This window comes from Gobius niger (genome assembly GCF_951799975.1).
Source record: "Gobius niger genome assembly, chromosome: 5".
Lineage (NCBI taxonomy): Eukaryota > Metazoa > Chordata > Actinopteri > Gobiiformes > Gobiidae > Gobius > Gobius niger.
In genome coordinates, this window is record NC_136856.1 from 30,350,166 (window position 1) to 30,363,420 (window position 13,255).

The 13,255-nt window shown below is 42.1% G+C and overlaps 1 protein-coding gene across 2 annotated transcripts in view; it reads right to left on the bottom strand.

Annotated features, from left to right (window-relative positions):
- lingo2 (leucine rich repeat and Ig domain containing 2) overlaps positions 1-13,255 on the bottom strand; it is a 536,443-nt gene that overhangs the window by 385,552 nt on the left and 137,636 nt on the right. For both annotated transcript variants that reach the window (XR_013792916.1, XM_079557276.1), the window contains exon 3: positions 10,991-11,088. The gene's annotated coding sequence lies outside the window, so the exon portion shown is untranslated. The remainder of the gene's footprint in view (positions 1-10,990; positions 11,089-13,255) is intronic.

Below are 13,255 nucleotides of genomic sequence, written 5' to 3' on the forward strand. Positions count from 1 at the left end.
CAGAGACTAGGTTGGCGCAAGCAAATTTCATGGACTAAAAAGGAAAAACTATTTGTGAATATTCAGACAGGAAAGGCAGGCAGTTTCAAAAGAGTCTGGCCTGTGTCATCTGTGACGTCAGCTGGAGACAGGAAGTGACGCAGCAGAAAGAAGACTGTAGACTTTAAAATATCGTCCTGTTTGGGTGCAGTAGCTAACAGCATGCTACCAAATAAAATGACGTGATTGACCCACTTTGTTGGCCATTTATCAAGGTTGATTGACATGTCGGCCGGTTGGGTCGCATATGTTCGTGTTTATATCACGTTTCTGCGCCAAGGAAGATGCCGCGCACTCTTTAAAGCAGTACTAAGTAACCTGTTTACCTTAATAAATCCTTTTCGTAGTCCCTGTGGGGGTAATACAAGTGTTTATGGGATGATTGGAGGGTCTTTCATCTCCCCCTGGTGTCTCTGGACAGAAAACCATGTTTGCAACTTGACGGCCACCGGTCCGGAGAAAGCAACGCACACTAATGGAATCACAAGAAGAAGCTAACATGCTAACGGGCAAAGCTAACTGCGGGCTAACGTCACTTTGAACTGTATTTACAGCCAAGCTTGAGTGAAAAAAAATATTTCCATTGTATAATTGGATGCACAGTAACCCTCTCTCCCTTCGCCTTTCCTGTCAGCGTCGTATTTACTCTCCAAGACATTTAATAAGTTAAAAAATTGTAACTTGCTACTACACCTGCAGTTGCGCTTATGGCCTATAGGGGGAAGAGTTACTTAGTACTGCTTTAATAGCACTAAAGCGGGACCCATTGATGTGGTCTCTCTCTCGCTCAGGCTCTCAGGACATGGACAGTGTTTAACTCACAGTGGAAGAAATTATTGTAACAACCTAGTAACATGCGTAAGGCTGTGAGCGATTTTAATGTTTATGTACGAGAAGATCGAGCGAAGGGAATGCAGCAAGCGCTCGTTGAAGTCAGCGCTGCTTGTAGCACACACACCTCAGCCAACCCATCATTTTTTCCCCCTATCTATCCATAAGAGATCACCCATTTTGCAGGGTGCAAACATGACTCTGCATTTTTGGGTTTGCTACAAACTTTCAAACGAGCCCTCTCTGAACTTCCTTGACCTTAGGGCAGCTGCGTAACATGGTGGCGAAAATCAGTAAAAATCCATGTCCAAATAAATTATGGAAGGCCTGAATATGTTAAAAATCTTTTGTACTCTTTTTCAATAATGAACATTTCCACAAGGCTGAACTTCCTAGGCCGCAGGCTGCAAAACATCACAGAGTAAAAAAAATCAGTGTAAAACCTTGTCAAAAGTGTTTGTAAGGCAATGCTTTTTTTGTAGAAGAACTTTGTGTTATTATGCAATTGTACAACAAAATTGTGTGGATCAGATGTTGGGCTAGTCCTGAGGCAGTACCCGGAGGAAACCTACATAAGCACGGGGAGAACATGCAAACTCAATACAGAAAAGCCCTGGCCGGGGATCCAGCCTTGGACCTTCTGGCTGTAAGGCAAGAGTGCTAACCGCTCAGCCACCGTGCTGCCTGCTTTACTTGGTCCTACTGTAGCCAGAACCTTTATATTGTACTTCCTTATACTTAACCCCAAACAGCATTTGGTATGTCCACAACGTTTGAGATAACATAATAATTTGGTAGATATTTTTCTTTTTTTTTGTGTGTCTTATGTCTGGTTCTATGACAGTAATGGCGTTTCAGCCCACTGCGGCATAAATATAGTAAAAGCTCAAAGTTGTACTTCATTATTTTATAAACTATAAGATTAAACCACGAAAGAGAAATGACCCCAGAATACCCTGACCTCAAGATGGCTGAACGCTAACAATTGTGCAGTCATGCAGTCATGCATCAACAGTAGTACAATATTGAAACCAGCGCTAACAAATTCATCGCCTAAAAAAGAAACAATGTGCGAATATCCAGACAGCAGAAGTGGGCGGTTATGAACCTTAACAGGACGGATCTGGGTTTTTATTGCACATATAGTCGTAGCAAAAGCATTTATTGTCACGTCTTGCGGAGTGATGTTTTCTTTACCTGTCAGTGTTTTGGTGCCGGCGGCTGAGGCTGAGTGGGCGGAACTGCACAAAGCGATCAAAGTGGAGCGAGAACTGTTATGTGGAAATATACTGGGTTAGAGCAAAAATTTCAAAAATAAACGTTCGGTTCAATAAATCCCGAACGACAGCCCTTCCATTTCACCAACTGTTAACTGGATATGAAAAGGGATTGGAGCAGTTTCTCACTGTTAGGGGTGTGACGATATATCGATTGTGCTATATTTTGTGGCTGTCATTATCGTGAGCCATGTGTCGCGTATCGTGTCGACTCATGAGTTACCCAAAGGTTCCCACCTCTACTCGCTGCTTCCTCTGTACCGACAACCTCTCAAGCCGCTTCTCCCTTTTCATTTCTACAGGTGCAACCAAACCAAAATGTAATTCTGGAGCCCAGAATCCAGGGAGGTTTTTTGACGAAATAGAGGCAGATTTTGTCTCTTTCAACAAATTGCATCGCCGTATGTCACCAAAAGAGCCTTTATTTTTTTGACTAATCTAAGAGACCTCCCTGTGTGGCAACATGAGTTTTTCAGCATGAGCGACGAGCCCGACTAGTTCCCCAAAACGAATTACTTTAATTTGCCTCTTCAAAACACTTTTCAGCCTTTCAGAATTGGTAATACTTTTGCACTTACCTGTCTTCAACCTCTTCCACCAATCCGCCAAAAGAGATTTAAAACATAATTTCAACACGATTCCAAATCACCAGCCAAGAAATTGACGTGGCATACACACTCCCCCCCCACCTCCCCGATCGGCGTGTAATTCCCATGCCCCGCTTTTCGACGTTTTTCACCAAGAGTATGTTTATCTTCCATTTGCGCCGCACCCTGTAACCGTTTTTTTTTTTTTCAAAGAAGCGACGCACGGAGACTAAATTAAGGCGCCCAATTTGCTGCCGAGCCACTTCACTGATAAGCCGTTGCAGTGATCGGTGAGAGCACTCAGGGCCGCTACATTAGGACAATACGGCAGATGAAAAGGCGTACACCGGGCCGGCGCGGCAATCAGATGGGCAGAGACGGAGAGAAAACGTAATTGCTTGAATGGCTGATATAGGAAAGGGAGGTGAATTTTCATTGTGGTTTGCTGTTTTGGCCACGTTTTCCCAAGGCACAATTAATGGCCACTGTGGTAGGTGTAGCAGACTTTGTTCCGTCTCCCGAAGGATAGTAACAAAAAGCCATTATCTGGCATAGGTAATAAAGTAGTTTAGTGGTTCATGCTGTTGATTTGTTCGCATAAAGTTGGGGAAAAATTGAATTTATACTCTTATACAAACCTCTTAGAATGATTGTGTTATTATTTCTCTAATTCCACCATATTTATAAAGCGTTTCAAAAAAGGTCGATCGATACACAAACTGAGGTAACAAAAACTTTCCCCCAGTCTGCGTATCTCCTCGTAGACAGCTGCCGATCACAGACAGTAGTGTGTGAGGTTTGAGGACAAAACTCTGTTACGAGTAATTAACGCATTACTTTTTCCAGACCAGTAATCAGATTTAAGTTACTTTTCCAAGTCATTGTGAATTACTATTCTGTCATTTACCATAGGAAAAAGTATGTACGTCTTTTTTCTCGCATCTGAGTGACGTAACGTATGAGTAACTAATAAAGTAACTTGTAATTTAACTTTGTTACTTTTAAATCAAGTACTTTTTAAAAGAGTAACCAGGAATCTGTAATCAGAATACTTACTTTCCAAGTAATCTGTGGCAACACTGGAACAGTTGTCCTTCAACTGACTATAACATTTTTTGTTTAGTCTGTTTACTTAATTACTTACTATTTATACTTTTGTCCCCACAAAGTCCTTGGTAGTCATTGTACATAAGAAACCACTATTTTACAATTTAATCATTTTTTTGTTAATTTTCTCATCTTTTCTGTCTATTTGCACACCCTGAGTGTTTCTAAGAGATGTATGTAACAAGTCAATTTCTCCATTGTGAGATCAATAAAGGCTATCTTATTAAAGCCCTATACCATGGGTGTCCAACAGACGGTCCACGGGCTAAATCCGGCCCGCAAGATGATTCAATCCGGCCCCTGATTTATAGAGCACAAATATTCCCGAGCATGTAAAAAAAAAAAGAGTAAGTCTCTAGCCCATTCCTGTGCGGAGTTATGAATTTTTAAATAACTACCCAGAATGCTCAGTCCAGCCACTAGGGGGAAGCTTAAGTAATGAAAAGAAAGAATTCCACACGTGTCCAGCAGAGGGCACTGACATCAGGATATAAACAACACATTGTCTGCTGAGTGAATGAATAATGACTACAATGAGACTTGTGACACAGGCTTGTTAAGTGCAATACAAGTATAAGCCGAGGTTACAGTCCTGTCAGGCTCATTATTATTCATTTATTGAAAAAAAGTTTCCTCAATAGTACATTCCCAATCAAAACATATTTTACTGGAGCTTTTGTTTATGGACCCCAGCAATACATACCCGATATATATTTTGGCCCCCAGCTTAAATTTCTTGGAGACCCCTGCCCTATACCTTCATTGCACTACTTGTGCACAGGGCGTTTAACTTTATAAGAGAAATGAAAAATATTGTCATTACTCCATAAATTGCTTTTTCCCCCTTAAAAATAAATAAATAAATAGAAATAAATTGCTTTTTCCCCCTTATTTGTACAGGACTTACTTATTTGTAAGTCCTGTACAAATAAGCACTTACACTAACTCACACAATACTCTTCTTCTCTTTATGAAGTAATTTGTACTTGAAATGCAATGTTTTTTTCACACGTCAGTCTTAAGAACCACACCATGCTGAGAATAGGAAAATGAGCAGTGAGATTTACTGGCAAAGAAAGGAAGTGTTGGCATTTAGCGCTGGTCGCTGTAGCGCGCGAGTGTGATGGAGTGGGCTGGACGTGCGTGACACTGGCCACTCTCCCTGTCAGCTCTGGCCCTTGGGAAACAGATGTCACTTTGATATCTGTGAGTGCTAAGTTTACTTTTCTGCAGATTCACCTTTTCCCTCGCGTGTTTCTTCACTTGTGCCTTGTGTGGATTTAGTCTAAATCCGTTGCGTTCTTGTGAGATGCTCGGGCTTTATTATGTTTCAAAATGTGCTCGCTTGCTATTTATGAAGTCACAATGGGACATAAATGCTTACAATGAATCATCTTCCAGCGTTTTGCCGGCGTGACTGAGACAAAACTAGCCTGAAGGCAAAAGTGTTTTCAAATGGTTAGTTTTCCCTCTTGAAATGAACTACATTTAATTGCATAAACACAGTGGTAAAGGATTGTCATAATTCTCTAGAAGGGTCAACAGTTTGCGCAAATGCAGGTTTGGTTTGGTTGATTATTACTAGTTTATGGTGAAGACAATGACTATACAGCACAATTGACTATTTTATTGACACATTGCCATCTAGAAATCTTGGTTCTCAAATGGTCTCAACTTGTTATTTTGGAACCCCTGCTCTAGATGGAAGTCCACTTTATAAAGGAAGATGGACTAAAAAAACACTTAGTGCATTGTTTACTATAACTCTCCTTTCCAGGTAACAGCCAACTGGGAAATGTCTGACCTCTGACAAGTAAACATGCCCCAGAATGTCATCAAAATTCGTAATAACAACTTGAGCACCTGAACGATCCTGGGAGCTCTGTTGTCGGGGGCTTCGTGCCCCTGGTAGGGTCTCCCAGGGCAAACAGATCCTGGGTGACAGAAACAGGTCCTAGGTGACGGGTCAGACAAAGAGCGGTTCAGAAGCCTCTTATGGCAGACCAACAGGCCCGGTTAGAATCGTGAGGCCGTCCATCCCCAGACCCACCACCTGCAGGAGGAGCCATAGGCGGCTGGTGCAATGTGATTTGGACAGCTCGAACGGCTGCTCCCACGACCTGGCAACGGACAAGTGGAATAAAATGGATGGATGGACATTCTGGACACAGTTTATCATAGTGCACTGCGCTTCATCAGCAACTTCGCATACAGGACCCGTCACTGTGAGCTGTACTCTCTCCTCTCATGGCCTTGGCTCAACATCAGGAAACAGAAACACTGGCTAATCTTCATCTAAAAGGCCATCCCGGGTGCCCTCGCACCTGTGCCGTCTCCTATCTCCTGTTAGCAGTGGGGACCCACACTGTACTGGGCCGAACAGCTTTCTCCTACGCTGCTCCCCAGGCATGGAATGATATTCTAAACTCTCTCTGGCTTCAGGGACATATTCCACAGAACTCCTTTAAATCTGTGTTGTCTGAGAGCCTAACCCAAGAGTGTACATGTAATTCTTCAACGGATTAATTCTTTGTGTTAAAATTGTGCTTCTTTGATTTGTTACTTTTTTTATACTTGTCGCCGATACCTCTTGGGCAGGTCTCCCTCTAAAAAGAGATTTAACTCAAGGGACTTCCTGGTTAAATAAAGGTTGAATAAATCCAAGTAGAATTATGACGGACCACAACAATGGTGTTCAAACCCCGAGAAGAGCATTTGAACAAAAAACTAAACGGTCTCAGATAAGATTCCGTTATTTCGCATGGTCTGAATAATTACTGGAGAGCAGAAACTTTCGCATAATGTTACCATTTTATATACAGGTCACTTTAACTAGAACAATCCCGACGTGGAAAATTGTGACATCCAAAGGAGAAATTACAGGCCTCCCAGTTGCCTTAAGCTTAGGATGCAAGCTAATTACAATGTTTCGCTCCTTTGTCCTCAGAGATTTCTACATCACAGTTGTTCAGTCGGTGAACAGCTACGGAATCCGTTCTATTTATTATTGTAATGCCAGGATTATTCATAGCGTGCTTTATTTGATCCGTAATGCAAATAGCTATTGAAGGAAACAAGCAGTCTATGATTAGCCCCTTGCATTAGCGTTCCTTCAACATGAGTCAAGATAATACGCCTACAGCAAAACACCATCTCTTTATGATTATGCTATCGCTAGCCTCCATTGCCCGACCCCAATTTACTCCGTGGCTCAGAGGTTAGCATGGGTTGTGAAGGGGTCGCACAAAATAGAACATCAGGAGAAAAAGAAAACACCATTACAGTTGTCCATGATAAAATGGCACAGAGATATGTACTTAACGGTCGCCACAATGGAAGGATTATGGTTGTCGACAAGTCGTACAGACGCGCATTTAGCTCTGAAGAAAGAAAATATCGGGAGTGTTTGTTCAAGCGGGATTATAGAGGTGATGCATTCCATTAACCCCGCTCCAATCACGAGGGAACGCCTACAAGGGTGGACTTTTAGTAGCAAGAATAACTTGGCTTAGTCGTTCCTGTAAAGTGCTATGTAAATAAACTTTGATTGATTGATTGATTGGTTGACAGGCTTCGTTCGTATGTTCTTGGTGACCATTTTTGCACCAGTAGCTTCGTCACGCTACATTTACTCAAGACTTGAATATGGCACTTAATAAAATATATTGTATGTAATGCATTTGGCAAACTTTTTCCCACTCTGGGCATCTTAGCCTTGGTTTTTCTAACAGTATAATTTAATCCTGAAGCTATTTATTTTTCCACCAGATATGGCATGAATGTTGCATAGGACCTTGTGTTTCAGAGAAGCCCATTCGCTTTTGAAAATATCTGTGATTGGTGCCATTTTCCAGCGATACTTGGATTTAACCAGGTTACAGAGACCTGCCCAAGATGGGCAGCAACACCACCATGCTCCTGAGAAACACAGCTGCGTGAGCTGACACCGCGGCGCTCATTCAGTCGAATTGTAACGTGCCACTTTGTTGACCCAGTAACGATAACGGCGTTGTAACGACGGGGAGAGTAATGAATTAGATTACTCCGTTAACGAAAAAATAACGTTGTTGCCTAACGCCGTTCTTTTAAAGGAATACGCCACCGTTTTTACAGTAATATCTTCACTTTACTGTGCGGATGCCAAACTACTCCTGGTATTATTACGCCTCACGATATAGTTCCCCCTTTTACCCGCTTAGAAAATCCACATTGTTTAATTTTGTGTAATTATACTTTGTAGTGGAACGCTTCACGTAACCATATTTAAATAGGAAAAACGTGGAAGAGCTTGGTAGCTTCTATCTATAGTGGAGAGCGGGAGAGGCTAAATGCTAACGCCGTCTGCGCTGTGTTTACGTGATTGAAGGCACGGGGGAAGAACAGACAGGTCCTAAAGAACTCGTCAAAGCTAAGGTAAGAACATATCTCAGTATGTAAAAACGGTGGCCTATTCTTTTATTAAACAGTGATTCTTAGTAAAACTGACAACTTTCTTCCTCAGATGGCTCGCTGTAATCATCCCTTCATATTCCACTGTACATGCGAGCCTGATATCCGCATTGTTTTGCTTCTTCCTAGCGCGGTAAAATGTATGTGTACAATCACAAAATAGAAGACAGATCGACCTGGACTCGCGGTGGCGTGCACGGTAAATCGTAGCTCCCAACAGCGCAGGCTTTAGTACAAAATGAAAGAGAAAGTAACGAGATGCGGGTGTGAATCTGCAGCAGCTCCAGTTAGCAGGTTTAAACATGGAGGCCCAAGCGACTGAACTTGAAAACCTTTAAAGTTATCTTTATTTTTTAAGTGCCAATCAATATATGATCTACACACAGTTAGAGAACTGTTGACTACATGTTCCCATAACCCCACTAAGCAGTCTACAGGAAGTAAATCTATATCTAAACTGCAGCCTACAAAAATGAACTAAAATAATGTATCACAAGATTACTTCACACCGAAATCTCGTGGCAATTTTATCTCGCGAGATCTCATGGCACAGGATCTCGGCCCATCCCTTGTTAAAACATTCACACATGGATGATCTGGACTGGACTGGCGTCACAAGAGAAACTATTCACAGAAACAAGGTCTGTGATTTTGAAGTCCTTCTGCAGTAAGTTCCATTATTATCTTTTGTTTTCTTTTGTTCCAAATAGACCTCCGTTTGGACTCATTGTAAGGAAACGCAGTCTCACAAAAAGGCCAGCAGAAGTAAATTGAAAACATCTGCAACAAGATGCAAACAAAGGCAGCCATGTTGATAATGTAGCTAATTCGAAAGCGTTGTAATCACGCAAACCTGTCGTCTATTCTATCTTATCTGCTGCCGAAGGAAAGCGGGCGTTGACCAAAAAAACAAGGAGCAGCTTTCGAAATGATATTAAAGAGAAACTGATTGTGTTTGTGTTAAGATAATTGTTTGTTCTTTGAAAGACCGGCACTCCACAGAATTGGTTCATCCATTACGTGATAAAGCAGATGTGTTGGGAATTATCTCACATTGTTAATAGAACACTTTACAGCCGGTGTTTTGTCACGTTGTGCAAGAGAGCAGTCCTGGTAAATAAGAAGAGGGAGAAGAAACAGGAAGATCACAGCTTCTGTAATGTAATACCTTGCGGTCTGATTTTAATTCATAAAACAGCTTAAAAAAAAGAAAACAAAGAAGCGCTTCCAGGTCAGGGCTGAAAACAAACGCAAAACAAACGCACCCCTGAGCGTCTGAACAGATGTCATGTTTGCACTGAAGGATGTGAAGATGGAGCTCTTTCTAAACTATTCTGGACACGCCTGTTCTTTATTCTTACCTAACGATAATGTTGTGGAGAAAAGCGCGTTTGGTGAACCTTCTTAAAGGAATAGGCCACCGTTTTTACATACTCAGATATGTTCTTACCTAACCTTAGCCGAAAGGTTATTGACGGAAGTGAGCGGGGGAAGTCTTTAGGAGTCACTGCACGGACGTTGTGCTCCTCGTATCATTACGCCTCACAATATAGTACCCCTTTTTATCTGCTTATAAAATCGACATGTTACATTTCTGTGTAAATATACTTCGCATGAAAACACTTCACGTAACTTTATTTAAAGAGGGAACACATGGAAGAGCTTGGTAGCTTCTATCGTGAGCTTTTTTGGAGCTATATGACATGTGGGAGAGGCTGCGTATGTGCTCCGTTTGCGTGACAGAGCGCACGGACAAAGACCAGACGGGGATATATTAACTCGACTAAGGTTAGGTAAGAACATATCTCAGTATGTAAAAACGGTGGCCTATTCCTTTAAAGTGGATTTACTTTTATAACCAACGCGAGTCCCCAATGTGATGGAGAGGCCAGGACAGAGCGGTGGTGAGTCAAAACGCGTGTTAGCTTGTGTGTTAGTCATTAATGAAGCTGTGTTGCAGATCTCAACTCCTTATAACTGCATCGTGAAGTAACTTCACAACTTGTTGCTGTGATATTTATATTTATTTTACCGCTAATAATGCATGGGCAGATTCGCTCGGAGAGAGGGGGCGGAGTTAACTGAATCGAAGCGTCTTGTCTTCCGGGTTTGCAAAATACCCCCAGAAAATACTTATATTTCTCTCAAAAAATTTCGTCATCAAACACACTTTTGTTAGTTAACTCCAGTGCAATTTCAAGGGCCATACAAATGAACTTCATAGATTCCTTTTTCTTTTACAATCCAAAAAAAAAAAACGCAGTCACAGAATATACTTTAAAATTTTGGCAACTTTATCAGACTCCTCTTCAGATTTGTGTTTGCTTTCAAATCGTCTCAACTACAAAGCAAATCATCATTTCAGCGTTATATAAACGGCTTCACTTCTTCACTTCTGTGCCAACTGATGAGGAGGCTTTTAACTCTTCAATATATAATATTTCTAGCTTCAAACGTCCGATGCTACGATGTAAAAAAAAAAAAAGAAAGGTAAAAATGTCAAATCTTTCTATTGGATCTCTGCATTTCTAAATTCATCTCATGTCGTGACTCACGATGTCTTCCACAGAGACATGTCTTTGCCGTGCCCTTAAAAGAAGAGACCCGTGTTTTTTTTGTTCCCGGCAAGTTCATTCGACCTGAAACTCGCAGCGGCAGCGGGATGCACAGCCTTTCAAGTAAGAAGCCATGCAGACATACCTGCTGGGCGCCTGATGTCAGATGTCCATAGAGCGTTATGGACAGTCCTTTTGGAGATCTCCGGAGTGGGAGTGTTCACAGGTCAGTGGCCGCGAGGTCTGAAAGGAAACAAAGGGAAACAAGGATGAGACGGGGGACGGACGGGAGAGTTCAGCTGCAGCCCCTGTCCAGCCATCCACGAGAGAAGCATCGGCACAGAAATGTCACAGGAGAAACAAGGCGTACGGCACGGAGGGGGTTGTCCTGGCCTGGATTAGATTGGATTACGTATTTGTGAGATATCATTTACAACAATGGAAAATTCCTAGACAGCTGAGAGCTTACACTAAATTGCTATCCTGGAACTAGTACGGAAGCTAGCAGCTACCTTTACCACATTACAAAGTGCCACTCTCATAATAAAACAGACTTGGAACGGTGCTTCAGTAATACTTAAGTTGTTTCAGTAATATATATATTTCCAGAATGTATTTGCACATAGCTTTAAGAAGAGAATCCTCAGACATGATAAGCTTAGTATAAGGTCAAACCCTTTTTATCTCATCATGACCTCGAAAAAGGCCATACAAGCTATTATCAGTTCATGCATCGCCAAATGTAACGCACTCTATTTTGGTATCAAGCAATCCGCACTTTATCGCCTTCAGTTGGTGCGAAACACAGCTGCCCGCCTTTCGACGAACACATCCAGACGCTCCCACATCACCCCAGTCGTCTCCTCATTCGCTTATAAAGCTCTTCGTGGACATGCTTCCCAATATCTGCCCATCCACTGCCCCTGCAAAGTACTCGCAGATGGTGTTGGATGTGCCCAGGTCCTGGTCCAGGCGGTGGGGCGATCTCGCTGTTACCGTGGGAGCGCCTAGAGTCACCACTGAACTGACACTGCTTAAGTCCAGACTAAAGACTCACTTTTGTAAACAGACCTTCCATAATGCCTAATGCTGTTCTATTTTGTCTCGTTTCTCCTGTGTTTTTCCATTTTACTTCTTTTAATGTTGATGTTTTCTCTTGTGTTTTTATGGAAACCACTTTGCCAAGTGTTGTGCTATAGACATAAACTTTGATTGATTGACTCATTATACAAATGGCTCTTCTGGCTCTTCGCCACTCCGCATATAGTGAGAATTCTTAAATGGTTACATGAGGGCCACGGTGCACATGAAGTAACTTGAAACAAAAGAAAAAAACAAATCGCCGACATGCGTCACTGAACGGAAGTTATTGAACTCAATGAGTGTCAATCACAGAATCTCCTTTGGGTGCTCAAAATGGTCACTCACCAAATCTAAACTGGCCATCGGGAGCACAGGGAGTTTTTCTCGTCGGGCTGACATGACAGTGGAGTCACAACGGGCACTTTCCACTTCATGTCATGCTTCAACGCTCCCATCATATTATGTTCTCTATAACTTAATACAGTCTATTGCTCTATAATCCATGGGCACCACTACTCGCTCGTCCCAGCCCAGGTCCCGGTCGCTGGAGCTGGCCAATGGTAGAGCCATTAGGGCGGTGTGGGATGAAAGGAGAGTGGCGAGAGTGTACAAGGCACAGCCCCACTTCAGTAGCATAAAGCAATTGGTCAATCAATGCAGAATTATAGCCAAAAAAAATCATGTATTGTGCAACCCATGAAGGAACTGTCCTCTATCTCTATCCCAGTGATTTGCTTTCTCGGAATTTTATGCAACTGTGAAGCACCTTGAATATCTGAATGTCTGAATCGTGCTCTACAAATAAACTTACTCATATTTGCAATGTTTTGCCTTTCGGTCCCTCTCCTGGAACCGCCAGCTTAACGTGCTGGAGGGGTTTGAGCACCCGAATCAATCAATCAATCAATCAATCAATCAATCAATCAAAGTTTATTTAAAAAGCACCTTACAACAACACAAGGAAGACCAAAGTGCTTCACAGAAAGATAAAACAATCAATCAAATAAGTGCGATCTAAGTCTTAAAAGCTAGTTTGAAAAGATGTGTCTTCAATCTAGACTTAAAGAGGGACAGCTCTGTGAGAACACGCATGGATGGATGGATGGATGGATGGATGGATGGATGGATGGATGGATGGATGAAGTAAATTGTGCAAAAATGGTGTGTGTGATGTAATTGATATTTTCGTCGGCATAAGAGTGTTCTCAATCGTTTATCGAGATATTTTCCTGCCTCAATATATCAAACTTCACATTTTGTGATGGTAACAGGCCAACTCATGAAGAGACAAGCATTTTTCTCCCTAACAGTGGAGGAAGTTACATAA